A 15,780-nucleotide genomic window follows, 5' to 3' on the forward strand; every position below is an offset into this window, starting at 1 on the left:
GGAAGTTTGAAATATGATAATTTTAAAATTATGGCACCTGTTCATCGGGTGACAGTTTGCTCACTGACAGTTTAAAATTAATCAGTGGTTATTTTAAAAAGAAAAATAAATCTGCAAGAAATCTATCTTGAAAATATTTTGAGTGTTTCTATTTTGCTTGCAAGTCTGTTCTATGTGAAAAAGATTTCATAAATTTTACAGTGAACAAAAAGGCAAACACAGATAAATTTAGATATAGGGACTACTTGAAAACTACTCTCAAGTCTAACACTGACCTCTTTTTATGACACTGGGTAAGTCCCTCAATGTTTTCTGTCTCAATCTACAAAACAAAGCAACGATTCTTTAGGATTTCTGCCTATGTGCTTACACGGAAAATATCAAAATAGATTTAGTCAGAGGTTTAAGTAAATAAATCTTACTGATTTCCAAGGTCAACTGGCAACTACACTTATTTGGACACCAGTAAACACCCTCCACACTATTTCCGTTTAACAAACTCTTGATAAATTGCATGCAAGCAGACTGGATATTCAGCACTGGTATTTTATGCACACAAAGGTCCAAAAACGTATTTACTCCAAAGAAAGATGTGTTATTCTTTAATACCTCCTGTAGAGTAATGTCTTGTTGCGTGACTAGCTTGTGTTCAAACTCTTACTGTACCTTTTGACTAAGAATTTGTAAAATAAATATTCTACAAGTGTGAAATATTGCATGTATTTGTGGGTTCTTCATGGGTCTGCACTGCTGCACTAGGATTACAAGATTTCACAGGAGGTAAAATGGAGAAAGTTGGATTAGTCTTACTGAAATTTGGCTGCATTTGGTGTTAACACCTAATATTAGGTTGGTATAGAAATTTATACTAGGTCACTACTAAACTCAATATAGTGAGATCAGAGAAATTTCAGAAATTCCAGATAACAGATACAGGACTTACAAGATTAGTCCTAAAGTACATGGGCTTAAGGGAAAAAGTTTGAGATATTTTTTTGTCTGAACTTTAATGTTCTGTAAAGGGCATTAAAAATCTGCCATATTGTATGTATTAAAAGCACACATGTAATTAGAATGAGAGTATGTTTTCATTCTTCAAGCTTCTATTTTAAAATTATTTTATCTTTTTTTGGAATATATTGTTTTTAAAACAGATTTTTTAAACTTTCAAATCTTTTTTTATTCAAACCTGGATGGAGGTCATTATTAGCCAGTAGTTTATAATCAAATTTCACCAAAACCAGTTTATCTGTCAGAAATTCCTGATTATTAAAGGAAGAAGTGGCATACAGTACATCATCTGTAGTTAGTGTTCAGCAAATACTGTATTTGAACAAAGCAACTTCCCTTTTTGTCTTGAAAAACCTCTGCAAACAAACATTTCCTTATGTTTGCTTATCAGGGTTTTGTATTTTATGGTTGTGATTAAGAGAAGGCCATTGTTTACATTTAATCTTGGGATTTAGGAAGTTCAGTTAGACACTTCATCTGGGACTGATCAGATGAGTCATGCATACATGTTTCCTTTCGCTGGCTAGATCCAGAAATAGATGATTTCAGAAGTTTGACAGTGCTGCATGGAGCTAGAATTCTGCTTCCTGGACTACTCAGCATGTAGCATTTTGAATTTTCCTACGTGCAAACTTCTAGGCTAGTAACAGTCAGACATTTAAGTGTTCACCAGATGGGCACAGCAAAAGACAGCTACTGTGGCTTGTGAATCTCCACCTTTTGGAAATTACAGTCAGGTTTTCATCACACAAAATACTTTTTTTTTCATTAAGAACATGTTAAATAATATACTAAACTAATGGGCACACAGAAATTGATACAATTCCTTCTCATGTACTGAATGCATTATCTGACAAAAGTAATGACAAAAGTACAGAAAAAAAAATAAGCAGCTTTATGAGAAGAACTAAACAATTGTCATTTCTCATAGACTGATACCTTATGTTTGATTGGTGTTGATAAATAAACTCTGAGTGCTCGTTTGTGCAGGTGTGTCCTCTACCCTCTCATAAGTATGACCACAGATCCCAACACACTTTTTCTGTCATTACATGTTTGCAGCCCTTCCTGAATTTCTGTCCGGACATCTACTGCCATAGAGCGTGGAGGAAGCCAGTGGCCTTTGAGACTTCCCTTTCTCTGTTCAACCTGGCAGAAATCAGTCAATCAGAATCAATCGGTGAATGTGCTAGTATGGGAAGCGGTAAGATGATGATGTAGTAAATCACCAAATAATTACAAAAAAAAAAGAAAAAAAAAAAAAAAGAAAAAAGGAAGAAATTGTGACCAAATGGTTGCTTTGTTGCCTAGGGGGCCATGCCTTAAATCCAGACACCAGTTTACTTCCAGCAGGGGTCCACTGAAGTTTCACAACACCATAGTCTGGAAGAGGTAACTACAAGTTTTTTTTTAAAAAAAAGGAAAAAAAAGTGATTATGAACTTGCTAAAGCTGCTGTTTTAAAATTTAAAATTCTGCTTTAAAATCTGCTGTAAAGGGACTCTTCCTACTGCTTATATCACCTAAAGCTTTTGTATTATTTTGTCATGACACATATCAGGTGAGTGAAAAGCTTAGCATTAGACAGTATGAATAATACAAGCACAAAACAATTTGCATAAATTGAACAATTTCAAAATCGACAGCAAGTAGACAACATGAGAAATTATATATTCTTGTAAAGGTCAAATGTTATCTTTATTAAATTGCCTACTATAAATTGTAGAAACAAGACAGAATAAAGATCAAAGAGAGGCCTCAAGAGACCTTATCATTTAGTTATATTCTTGATATGTTTGTATTACCTACCACTTATATAACACATGAGCTACAGTACAATATTTTTTAAGTTAAAATAAGCAATTTGGAATACAAGCTTTAACCTTAAAGCTATTTAAATAAAACAGTACAAACATAACATCTGTCTTGCATTTCTACTCTTTATATAGCAAGAACTTCACACTGTAAAATTATGCCAGAAATGCAGCAAATTTTCAATATAAATTTCCAGACTTTGCCCCTCTAATCATCCTCCTGAAGGTGACCTGTATATCTAAAAAAGTGACATCCATTTCATCACACTGATACGACAGTTCATTTTTTTTTTTTTTTTTTTGCTGAGAAAGCTAATTACAATTATATTTATTGAAATGTGATCCTTTTCTTGGAAGGAACTTGTAATACAAGGAAAGGTTCATATCTCCATATAGGATGATCTGTGGAAAGACATACAGAGGAGTATAAAGGATTTCTGTGGTATTATAGTGCTTGGACTTCAGAAAATGACCATTATAGATGCATCAGCAGGGGTAAAGATAACTTCAAATATAACCCATGATACTCAATGGAAATGAGGAAAAAGAGTACTTCTCCCTTTAAAAAAGGTTAAATGTCTCTTGCAGAAGACAAAAGAACTTCAGAGGGAGGAGAAAAAGGTCATCAATAGCATAGATGTGTCACATGTGAAAACAAAAATTTTCCTGCTAGTATTCACAGGCTCCCTGAACATCCTATGTTTGGAAAAAAATTTCTTATAGACTTCAGTTTCAGGAAGAAAGTTGCAATTTCCTTTAGTGATGGTAGTGTTAGATTGTGGTGGGCAGGAGAGAGTCGGAGGACATTGTCACCCTCGCTGCCCAAATGCGGACCTCTAGACCACGTCAGTGTTTAAGTTGCATGTTTTATGCAGTGAAGAAGTAATAATTTCAGGTTGAATAAATACTCTTTGCTGTGTGTAGGACAGGTGAAATGAAGAGTGTAAGAAGAATGAGTTTTTCAAGACTACTTAGAGCAGAGTGTTCAAGGAATCTGGGATGACACTTCAATATTTCATTTAGATAATAAGTGAAGGTTTCACTAAGTTCAAGTATTACACCTTGATGCTTGTCATATTTTAAAATAACAAAAGGGTCTTTTGAAGTAACCACAGAAGTCATTATCATATATTTGCACTGAAAAGTTTGAGTAGTTCTTGTATTATCCATTATGTAAACTATCTACCCCGGGGCTGTGCAGATGCATTTATAAAATAGCTATTGTTTCCTTTTTTATTATGATTGGAACCTAGAGATCCATGACCATTCTCAGGAATTCAGTGTTTCATAAGAAGCTCACTGCTTACTTTTACTTGGGAGCTACATAGGCAAAAACGTTCTCTAAAAGTCTAGAACATCTCATTAAATCTCTAACTGTGTAGAATAAGTATGTCTGCTGTTCTGATGTGTGATTCAGTGATGAACAGTGTAGAAATTTCTGGAGAAATGTAGTTTGGTAAGTACATTCCCCTGCCATCCCCAGCTACTATGATATTCAGAAGATCATTTTGCAAGCAACCAAGCAAGCTATCTGGATATTTAGTGCTAATCAAAGAAACTGGCGAAGAGAAGTAAGAATGTCACTAAACCTGAGCTCATAGTGTATATGAGTCCCAGCTTTATTACTTCATACATTTTTTTCAACCACTGCCAATTGCAAAACAAAAGCAGCAATTTTGCACTTGAGAGAAAAGTACCAACAGCAACTACATTTTTTAAGGTCTATGTTTTCTTTCAGGATTTTTTGTTTGAAATCCATTTATTTTATCAGAAGTAGACTTGTCATGAGAAAGTATTTTTTTATCAGGATAATGTCACGCTAATTATTTAAAATGTTACACTGACTACAACTATGATTAAATATTTATTCAAATGTCTATTACCAGTACTTATAGGCATCAATAATGTACCATCTAAAATTTTATTCAGTCAACCAATATTCTTCTATATTTAAAGTTAATAATTTTAAGTATGTGTGTATAGAAGATGTTGATTCTTTGAAATTACCCTTATAGCTGGCCTTAAATTTTTCAATATCATTTTTTTATTGAATAATGAAGTGTTTTATTGAATAATTCAAGTACCTATGTCATAATAAATTAGCATCACTAGGTGCTGCAGTCTCTTAACGTTATGCATGAAATAGCATTTCTGATTTACAAAGACACAGTAACCTGGACTGCTTAATAAACAAAACAAACAAACAAACAAAAAAGAGTCTTAACTCCAAACATACTGCTTTCTTACCAAAGAGTTTTCCACAAACTCTAGACATTTGGCAAAATGGATAGACCTTACTCGTCTAATTTTAGAGAGGAAGGAGCATAAATGGTCTTTCAAATATTTGTGTAGTTCTTCATTACATATTCAATTATTTGAATATCCAGAGACCTCAAGAAGACCAGAGAGCACTGATAGTGCCAAATACCCCACTCTTAGTGGCTATTGAGTAGAAAAACTTGAGCAAGGAGAAAAACCAATACTCATCTGATGACCACGCAAGAAATAACACAGATCTACTAGTAAGAAACAAAACTTGTTTCAAATTTTTTAAGATTATTCACTACCTAAAGGTCTTCCTTCTTTAGTTTTCCCTTTTGGGGGGTGAAAGATGCTAGCTTAATATTACTAAACTGAGTATGGACAACGAACAGCATAAAACCTGTAACCTCACTTACTGGAGGAACTAAGATGAAGCAAATGCAATAAGCTTCAGAGTGGTATTGCACCCTTCCTTAAAAATTACCCACTGCTACTACAGAAACATTGTCCTTGGTGTCCTAGCTTTGCCTCGTATATTTTGGGTTTTTTTACAGTTTTCAGCACCAACAGTTTCTGTAAAAAAGTGTTTAAATGCACTCTATGATCAGCAGTGAATACTGAAATAATGACTAGGTTTTATAGCTAATTTTGGAGACAGAAAAATCCATTAGTCCCTCTCTGCTTCAGCTTCATTGTTTGTAATATTGGGATAATCCTCAAATTTTTCACAAGAAAATGTGTTAGCCTCCATTAGTCTCCAAGGAAAAACAAATAAAATATGTCTTCCATATTGAGAGTAAATGTATGCTTAATCCTCATACTAAATATCACAGAGTGACATGGCATATTCTGGTCTGAGCTCTGCTGATACCAGTTTAAACACTGAGTAAAATACAATCTTGCTGTTTTGCCCATAAATACAACGGCTCTTAAATATCTATCTGTCCACTTTCAGCTTCATGAATCGTTATGGTAAACTGACAAACCACAGTAAATGAGGTGCTAAGGGTGCCATCTATATCACGGGTGGGGTTTTTTAATGTTGTTTTTGACCTAGTGTGTATATTGTTAATAGACTAGACTAGGGTAGTTACAGTATCACAGTATCACAGTATGTTTGGGATTGGAAGGGACCTCAAAAGATCATCTAGTCCAATCCCCCTGCTGGAGCAGGAACACCTAGGTGAGGTCGCACAGGAACATGTCCAGGCGGGTTTTGAACGTCTCCAGAGAAGGAGACTCCACAACCTCCCTGGGCAGCCTGTTCCAGTGCTCTGTCACCCTCACTGAGAAGAAGTTTCTTCTCAAATTTAAGTGGAACCTCTTGTGTTCCAGCTTGATCCCATTACCCCTTGTCTTATCATTGTTTGCCACTGAGAAGAGTCTGGCTCCATCCTCATGGCACTCACCCTTTATATATTTATAAACATTAATAAGGTCCCCCCTTAGTCTCCTCTTCTCCAAACTAAAGAGACCCAGCTCCCTCAGCCTTTCTTCATAAGGGAGGTGCTCCACTCCCTTAATCATCTTCGTTGCCCTACGCTGGACCCTCTCCAGCAGTTCCCTGTCCTTCTTGAACTGAGGGGCCCAGAACTGGACACAATATTCCAGATGTGGTCTCACCAGGGCAGAGTAGAGGGGAAGGAGGACCTCTCTCGATCTACTAACCACCCCCCTTCTAATACACCCCAGGATGCCATTGGCCTTCCTGGCCACAAGGGCACAGTGCTGGCTCATGGTCATCCTGTTGTCCACCAGGACCCCCAGGTCCCTTTCCCCTACACTGCTCTCTAATATGTAATCTCCCAACCTATACTGGAACCTGGGGTTGTTCCTGCCCAGATGCAGGACTCTACACTTGTCCTTGTTAAATTTCATCAGGTTATTCCCTGCCCAGCTCTCCAGCCTGTCCAGGTCCCGCTGGATGGCAGCACAGCCCTCCGGCGTGTCAGCCACTCCTCCTAGCTTGGTGTCATCAGCAAACTTGCTGATAGTACACTCAATTCCCTCGTCCAAGTCGTTAATGAATATATTGAATAATATTGGCCCCAGCACTGACCCTTGGGGCACTCCACTAGATACTGGCCTCCAACTAGACTCCGCACCATTGACTACCACTCTCTGGCTTCTCTCCCTAAGCCAGTTTGCAACCCACCTCACTACTCTATTGTCTAGACCACACCTCCTCAACTTAGCTGTGAGGATGCTGTGGGAGACTGTGTCAAAGGCTTTACTGAAGTCAAGGTAGACCACATCCACCGCTCTGCCATCATCCATCCACCTTGTTACATTCTCATAAAAGGCTATGAGGTTGGTCAAGCATGACCTACCCTTGGTAAAGCCATGCTGACTGCCCCTAATAACCCTCTTATCCTTGATATGCCTTGAGATGGCACCAAGGACAAGCTGTTCCATTACTTTCCCAGGGACAGAGGTGAGGCTGACCGGTCTATAATTACCCGGGTCCTCCTTCTTGCCCTTTTTGAAGACTGGAGTGACATTTGCTTTCCTCCAATCCTCGGGCACCTCTCCCGTTTCCCAAGACTTGGCAAAGATGATGGAGAGCGGTCCAGCAATGACTTCAGCCAGCTCCCTCAGCACCCGCGGATGCATCCCATCTGGACCCATGGATTTATGAATGTCCAGACTATTTAATTGCTCCCTAACCCAGTCCTCATCGACTAAAGCAAACTCCTCCATTGACCTGGCTTCATCCGGGGTCTCAGGGGTACAGGGCTCCCCAGGACAGCCTCCGGCAGAGTAGACAGAGACAAAGAAGGCATTCAGTAATTCTGCCTTCTCTGTATCTTCTGCCACCAGGGCACCCACCCCATTCATCAGTGGGCCTACATTGCCTCTGGTGTTAGTTTTATCTGCTATGTATTTGAAAAAGTTCTTTTTGCTGTCCTTGACCCCTCTCGCCAGCTGTAATTCTAAGGAGGCCTTGGCTATCCTAGCTGCCTTCCTATATCCTCTAACAGCAGCCTTATATTCCTCCCAAGTGGCCAGCCCCTGCTTCCATGACCTGTAAACTCTCCTCTTCTGCTTGAGCATACCCAACAGCTCCCTATCCAACCACGCAGGCCTCCTGGCTCCCTTCCTTGACTTCCTACGTGTGGGGATGCTCTGATCCTGAGCGTGAAAGAAGCAATCTCTGAATGCCACCCAGCTATCTTGGGCCCCTTTTCCTTCAAGCAGTCTTGCCCATGGGATTTCCCCCAGCAATTGCTTGAAAAGGCCAAAGTTAGCCCTGCTGAAGTCCAGGGTTGCAATTCTACTTGCTATTCTGTTCCTGCCACATGAGATGCTGAACTCCACCATCTCGTGGTCACTGCAACCCAGGCAGCCCTCAACCTTTACTGCTTCGACCAGACCCTCCTTGTTAGTGAGGATGAGATCCAGCAGTGCACCTCTCCTAGTCGGCTCCTCCACCATCTGCATGAGGAAGTTATCATCAATGCACTGGAGGAACCTCCTGGACTGTGGCTGGCTGGCTGAATGGTCCTTCCAGCAAACATCAGGGAAGTTAAAATCACCCACAACAACCATGGCCTGTGACTGTGAGGCCACTCTCAGCTGCCCATAGAAGGCCTCATCAACTTCCTCAGCCTGATCTGGTGGCCTGTAACAGACGCCCACAACAGTGTCAGCCCTGCCAGCCTGCCCCTTGATCCTGATCCATACACTCTCAACTCGCTCGTCATCCGCTCCTGGGCAGAATTTAGTACATTGTAGTTGCTGTCTCACATAGAGAGCAACTCCACCACCACGCCTGGCTGGCCTGTCTTTCCTGAAAAGGGCATAGCCATCCATGACCACATTCCAGTCATGTGAACTGTCCCACCATGTTTCTGTAATTGCCACCAGATCATAATCTCCCGACCGAACATAGGATTCTAGCTCCTCCTGCTTAGTTAAATGGGACTTCTCCTTTCTGAACCCATGTTCCATATTCCCTGGATATAAGCATTATAGGGAGTTTTGTTGTAGAAGTATGCTTACTTTCATTGCATCAGCTTTAAAGACCTGATCAGCAAAATTATTATAGGCATTTGAGTAGCTTATGGCCTATGGGAAGAGTCAGGCCTTGTTCCACAGTGGGATGTTTTTTTCTCACAAAGAAACCATAGAACTCTGCTCTGGTAAACTATAGTCATGATCATCCGTCTGTCCCTGTGGTGTTGAGCTTGGGAGTCCAAACAGGAAAATTAAAATTAAAATCTTGGGATTTCAGGGGATAATGATTTACACCCTTAGACATCCTAAAGCAGGTGTGCAGCCTGCTGTTGAAGTTAATTACCAACCATTATCAGGAAAGCTGGCATATTGCCACTTTTCTAAATGTAATATTTTTTTCTTCTAGTATAGGCTGAAAATACTCTTCCTCTTCATTTCAGTCTTCCTCCCATTTATGTGACTATGTCCCAGATTTCACCTTCAAATTAATCACCTAATAACAATAAACTCTAGATGAGTACCAGTTCAGAAAGCAATTAGAAACACCAAATGGGGCAAAAAAACCCAGTACTCTATAGCATAATTTACCTTTACTAGTATCTACAATGAGCTGAGAGGGTAACTAAAATATTCAATACAGTATAAATGAAGTGACAACAATAATATTCAGAAATCAAACTACAGGTTTATTTAGTGTTTTATTCCAGGTCCTGTTACTGGGACAGTGTAATTAGTTAGCACACCACAGTTTGAACAGAATTATGATGCTTCTGAATCTGAAATGTGCTATCATACAATGCACAGTGGATGGATTTGGGATTTCCTCTGGCATTATAGCAGATCTGGTACTGTTAAATCTTGTCCCACTTATACAAATACCAGAGAAATGTACAAAATTCTCAGATTTCACCCTGAAAATCTTTCAGGGAAGAAGAAAAAAAAGTCACTGAAACATGGTTATGCCATAAAGCTTTCTTACAGTCACAGTCAGAAAATGGAGAGCTAAATTAGCTGATCAACTGAAAAAAATCTAATAGTTAATTAGCTATTTTAATTTTAGACCCATTAAAGAACTCCAAAAGGGGAAGTGAAGAACTGTTTTGCATTACCATTTGCTTTGATCAAAATTCTACCCTCAAATGCATCTTCATATCTCTGTTTACTTTTGAGGGAACTGTAAATGCTACCTGCAATGTGGGAATTATAGATAAGTGTGGAATTCATAAAAGTACATTTCATGATAAACAGTGCATACCCTGTAATATTAAAAAACACTTGAACTAACAACATATCAGTCCTATAGTGAAAAAGTAATAGGATGGGATTGACACAGCCAAATGCAGATACATGCATTATGTAAGTCATTCAGAGACATTTTATAGTGAGTAAAGAAAAATAAATATATCTCAGTTGAAGAGCATAATTAGTCTTCAGTCGAAGTGGATGAATTCTATTCTTAAAGTGCCTTTCTTTCCCTGGAATTTGAGCAGAACTGAAGGTGACTAGTCCAGTAGTTGAAATCTAAAGATGTGGAAAATAAATCACCCATAATATATCTAATTCTGAAATGAGAGGCGAAACATGAGTTTTGTTGTTTTTGAAAAAAACATTAATTGTGCTTGAGGATGGTATATAAGCTAAGATAGTGTTTATTACATGATTTTTTAAAATATTCTGAGTACTTCATTCATTATAAAATAACATCAAATTATGTTAAACTTAATAATGGGGTTTTTGCCAGTGACAAGTTCATGGACTTCTGATTACATGTGTTTAGCCAGTTTAACCCCACCTTGCAATCAAAACCACTATAGTTGTTTGCTCATTCTCCCCACTCCTCTCCATCCCTCCCCCAAACAGGGGAGAAAATTGAAATGGAAGGGAGAAACTTGTGGATTGAGATAATAACAGATAATAAGATAATACTAATATGCTACTACTATATATAAAATGAAAATAAAATATAAAAGAAGTGGTTCATAATGCAGTTCCTCACACTCTGTCTGCTCTGAGCAGCCTGTCCCAGGAAGAGCACCCTGGTCCCAAACAGCCAAGCCCTGGGAGAACAAAAAGACCAAAAAGACAGAAAGACCCAGAGGCTGACTGCAAAATGGCAGAATGGCAAAAAGGATGAAATAAAGGAACTCCCAAATGGAAATCAACTGAAACAGAGCAGAGCTGGAATGGATCTCTTTAGTCAGAAAACTCAGCTGTCAACGAATATGAAGGATGATGCTAACCGCATGGAATATTCTCATTGACCAATCTGGATGTCAGGCAAGGTCTGCACCATCCACGACTCCCTTCCTAGCTGCCTCACGCCTGCAGGTAGAGAGCCTGGAGAGACCTTGGTTTCCCAGACAACAGCTACGATAAAAGTAAGTTCTTACATTCTTTTCATTCCAACTCAAAATATTTGCTTGAAGAAAAAACAGTAATTCTGTCCCAGCGTGTTATTATTCTCAAACTAAGTGCAAACAACAACCATGTTAGCTAAAAAAAAAAAAAAAACAAAAAACAAAAAACAAACACGAGTTTCTAACTGTATGAAGGAAATTAACTTGATTTTCATCAAACCAGCACACCATGATAATAAAAGTACACAAGATCTGAAGTTCTCTCTCAGATTAAAAAATGCTTTAGTAGTATCCATCAGACTTGACCATTTTAGAGAAAAAAAATGTTTTCACTTTTTTGATGTTTCTAGAGAATATAGAATTAATATAATGAATATAACAATAGAAAAAAAATTAAATAGCACTGGAATAACTTGTTACAATACTCCTGGTAAACTTTGTGTGCTTAGTGTGTAATGTGAATTTTATTAAAGCAAATGGAACAGCAAGACTAATATAATACTACATCATTTTGACAGGTCCTGAAAGACCAAGAAAAATCTAAATAGAAAATGTTCAAATATGATTGTTGTGGGTTCAGAAATGTCTATAGTACAACACTTTCAAAATGTACTTCCTTAAAGCACACAGCGGATCTTATTTATTCATCAGTATCAAATATATAAGACATGTTACTTCATACTACTCTGATTAATATATATGTAATATAAATAAAGACAAATAATGTCTTTTATGCTAATAGCAAATTACAAGGTGTAAGCGTACCCGGAAGTTGAGAACATATATTTCATTAAGGTCATCCAATGAAAGACATTTGCAGTGCAGAAGGGGATAATATGTAGAGAGAAACAATGAACAAGAGCAATCAAAGACAGAAACCTGATAGACATGGGATAACAGAAATGGTAACTCATGGGCCATTAAGAAGCTCCAGGCACAACTTTGGAAAAGGTCACCTAGACTTTGTAGCTGATAAGAAGTGGTAAACAAGAGGAACATGACAATTTGTTTATTAGGAAGCCCCAAGCTGGACTAGCAGGTGAGGAGGAGACCCATCCAATGTGACAGGTAAGAGGGCTCAGGGTACAGGCAGAGGAACTGGACAGACAGAAGGGCCATGCCACTCCTCAGGGATCTGCAAATGTGTGTGTGCTTGTGAATCTACAGTGTCATGTGTGTGCTTTCACCAGTTGAGCTTCAATCCTGGCCAGATGAAGAGAAGGAAGCGTGCTTGCCTGGTTGTGCTCACATCTCCTGTGTGTCCTGGTAGTGTTGCATGAAGGTCTATTTCAAGGCAGTGTCTTCTGTATGGCATCCTGTGTAACTATCCGTGTCAGCATCTTCTATGTGTCCTCTTAGCTTTGCTACTGGTTGAGCCCACAAAGGGCAAAGCAGCAGCCATGTCCATTGGGCCAGAACAGGGAGCCCAATGTCCCCTGGTGCACCAGGCTGGGCTCCAGCCAGGCAGGGTGAATTCACCTGGGATTCAGAGCTGTCAGAGACCATGATCACATGTAACACCCCATAACATGGAGGATGACAGTACTGTATGATCAAAATTTTTTATCAATTTGTCTGAAAAAAAAGTACCTTAAAAAAAAGATGATTATAGAAAAATAAGTTAATCTAGTTTTTAAATATATAATGCTGGCAGTGAAGACAACAGCTCTCCTTTAGTTAAGTGAAACTTAACTTCCCTTCTAAGCATAGCCTTTGATGAAACATACTTAGACAGAGAAGGTTTTGTGTCCTGAGGTTTTCACTGAATCACAGGTCACTTGTATCCTGTTGATGTACCTTTCTGGAGTGGCTTATTTTTCAAACGTACAAAATGTGAAGACCAATTTAGACAACAATATTGTTCTGAGTGGCAATGGTGACAGAGAAAAGATGCCAACTTTGTTTCACTCAGCAGGAATGATAAAAGCCTGTGAAGCTGGAGTGCAGCAAAGATGACATAGGGTGGCATGGAAATGGATGACATCTCTGTGCATATAGATCTATCACAGCTTGCCGAATTTAATTTATTACTCTTGCATATCTGTCTAACACATTTAGGTCATATTGGGCTAAATATATACACATACTTTTACATACCGTAACAATTGTGTATTAAATTGAGTCACATAATTTTATGTCTGCAGGCTCTCTTGTTCTGTTAGTGTGCATAATTGCAAGACTAACATTTAAGTTTAATGGTGTTAGAAAAACGGTCTGAGGTTGGAGCTGCTTCAGAAACAACAAGATCATATATTTCTTTTATCACAATTGTTACACAAATGGATTGCATTTTTTGCCATTTTTAATTAGGACTGTCCTATTACTTAGTCTATTATTTGAACTCATTTGCCTTTACCTTTTGAAAGTGAAGATTAAAAATATGTCTGGTGTAGTAGGTGTTTGTTTGTTTTTTTGTTTTAATTCTCCACTGATATATTTTTGGTTACAAAAGCCCCTTGAAATATTTTGGTTACAAAAGCTGCTGCTGCAGTCCTACAGGCTGGGGAGCAGCTCTGCAGTAAAAGCCCTCGAGTAACCACAAGCCCTCACTTTGTCCTGGCAATAGAGCAGTCAAAAGCACCATGGGCTGCAGGAAAAGGGGCAGAGCCTGGAGACCCAAGGAAGTGGTTTTCTCCCTCCATTCAGCACTTGTAAGAACTCATGTAGATACTGTGTCCAGTTTTGGACCCTTCACTACAAGAAAGACAGCAACAAACTGGAGGGATACCAGGGTAGGCCACCAAGATGGCGGTGGCTGGAGCACTTGTCATGTGAGGAGGGTCTCGGGGAGCCGGGCATGTTCAGCCTGGAACAGAGAAAGCTTTGGGTGGACCTAACAGCTGCCCCAGTGCCTGTAGGAGGCTCTTGAGGAGATGGAGCCAGTCTTTTCACAGTGCTGCTGCTGGGTGGAGAGGCAAGACACAGTGGATGTAAACTGGTAAAACAGAAGTTCAGACTGGATATAAGGAGAAACTTTTTCCCACTGAGGAAGGTCCAGCAGTGATACAAGTTGCCCAAAAATGCTATGCAGTCTCTGTCCTTGGAGGCTGTCAAGACCTGACTGGATAAACTATCCTGAGAAACCTGGTTTGTCCCTATTGCTGACCCTGCTGTGAGGTGGAGGTTGGACTGAAGACCTCCTGAGATCTCTTCCAGCCTGAATTATGCTGTGATTCTGTGATATTTAACTTTCTATTCTTCGCAGCATCAGTCATGCTTTTAACCTGATAAGTACTGTGCCTACTTCCTGTTCACATTCATTTACAGCCACTGCTGTAATTACATATAATAGACATTCGTTAAGCAGTTATTCCCACCTTTTTTTTTTTCAAATCACTGAGTTGATTAACGATGTTAGAGGAAATAATTTTTCTACTTCATGCAGGGATTTTTATTTAATTTTGGTTTTGGTTTTGTCTGATTTTTTTTTTTTTTTTAATTAGCTTGTTATTTCTGCTGGCATGTCCAAAGTTGACCCTCACTGAGATCAATACATAATCCTTTCATGATCTGAAAGAGTAGCATCATGTACAAAATTGTTCATGATACCACATTAACTTGTAAAAACAGCTGTCTGGATTCACTGTTTTTGAATAGTCCTTTCTTTCTCCCCAACTAAAGCATGACACTTAAAGCAGTATACAGTAGACAGTATTTTCACTAATGGTGGCCACGTGAGTTTTGCTATTGCAGTGAAAAAAAAAAGACAGCTGAGTAACAGGACAAGCAGGTGGAATGAACAAAAATACAGGTGCATGCTTTGTCACCTCAGCTTTTATTAAAAATAACATAGCATTGGATATTTTAATCCCAGGACAGGAGAACAACTGGCACAGCAGATCAACAGCAAAAATGAGGCAGGTGTGTGTTTTGTGGACTCAGCTTTTTGAACAGCATTAGTGGTCAGCAGGCTGACAGAGAAAGGCCAACAGACAACATGATTACAGAAAATACTGCATTACCTTTTATTATGCAGTGATGTAAAGAAAAGCACAGAGGTGGTGACATGCTTTAATAAAAACTTTTAGGCAGGCAGTAATTTGGGGTTGGAGGGAAGCCAAAACTACCTGTGAATATGATAAATAGTTTCACATGTCCTGGCTTTCTGATTCAGATTAAGGTCTGGAAGTTGATCCTCCTGTTTGGCGAGACAGACAGAATGTGAGGCCCACATTGTTCTTGGGGCTGGTTCCCTCAGGCTTCCTGGTCAAATCTTGTCCAGCTAGTTAAATGAGAATTCTTCAGGCAGAGGAGATAGTATAAGAGACCTTCATGATAGTGGCATTAACGCAGAATTGCAGAAGTCTAGATTTTTTATTTCAGTATCTGGTTAAATACAAAGATTTTGCCACGTAGCGCAGTTTCCCACTTAATGAATTC

General features: G+C 38.9%; 1 protein-coding gene across 2 annotated transcripts in view; it reads right to left on the reverse strand.

Moving 5' to 3' along the window:
* The window catches only part of CNTN5 (contactin 5), a gene marked incomplete at both ends in the record, with an annotated part of 350,824 nt that overhangs the window by 276,473 nt on the left and 58,571 nt on the right, over positions 1-15,780 (reverse strand). The gene's annotated exons all lie outside the window — the stretch shown is intronic.

Source organism: Streptopelia decaocto, assembly GCF_964273445.1.
Source record: "Streptopelia decaocto genome assembly, chromosome: 1".
NCBI lineage: Eukaryota > Metazoa > Chordata > Aves > Columbiformes > Columbidae > Streptopelia > Streptopelia decaocto.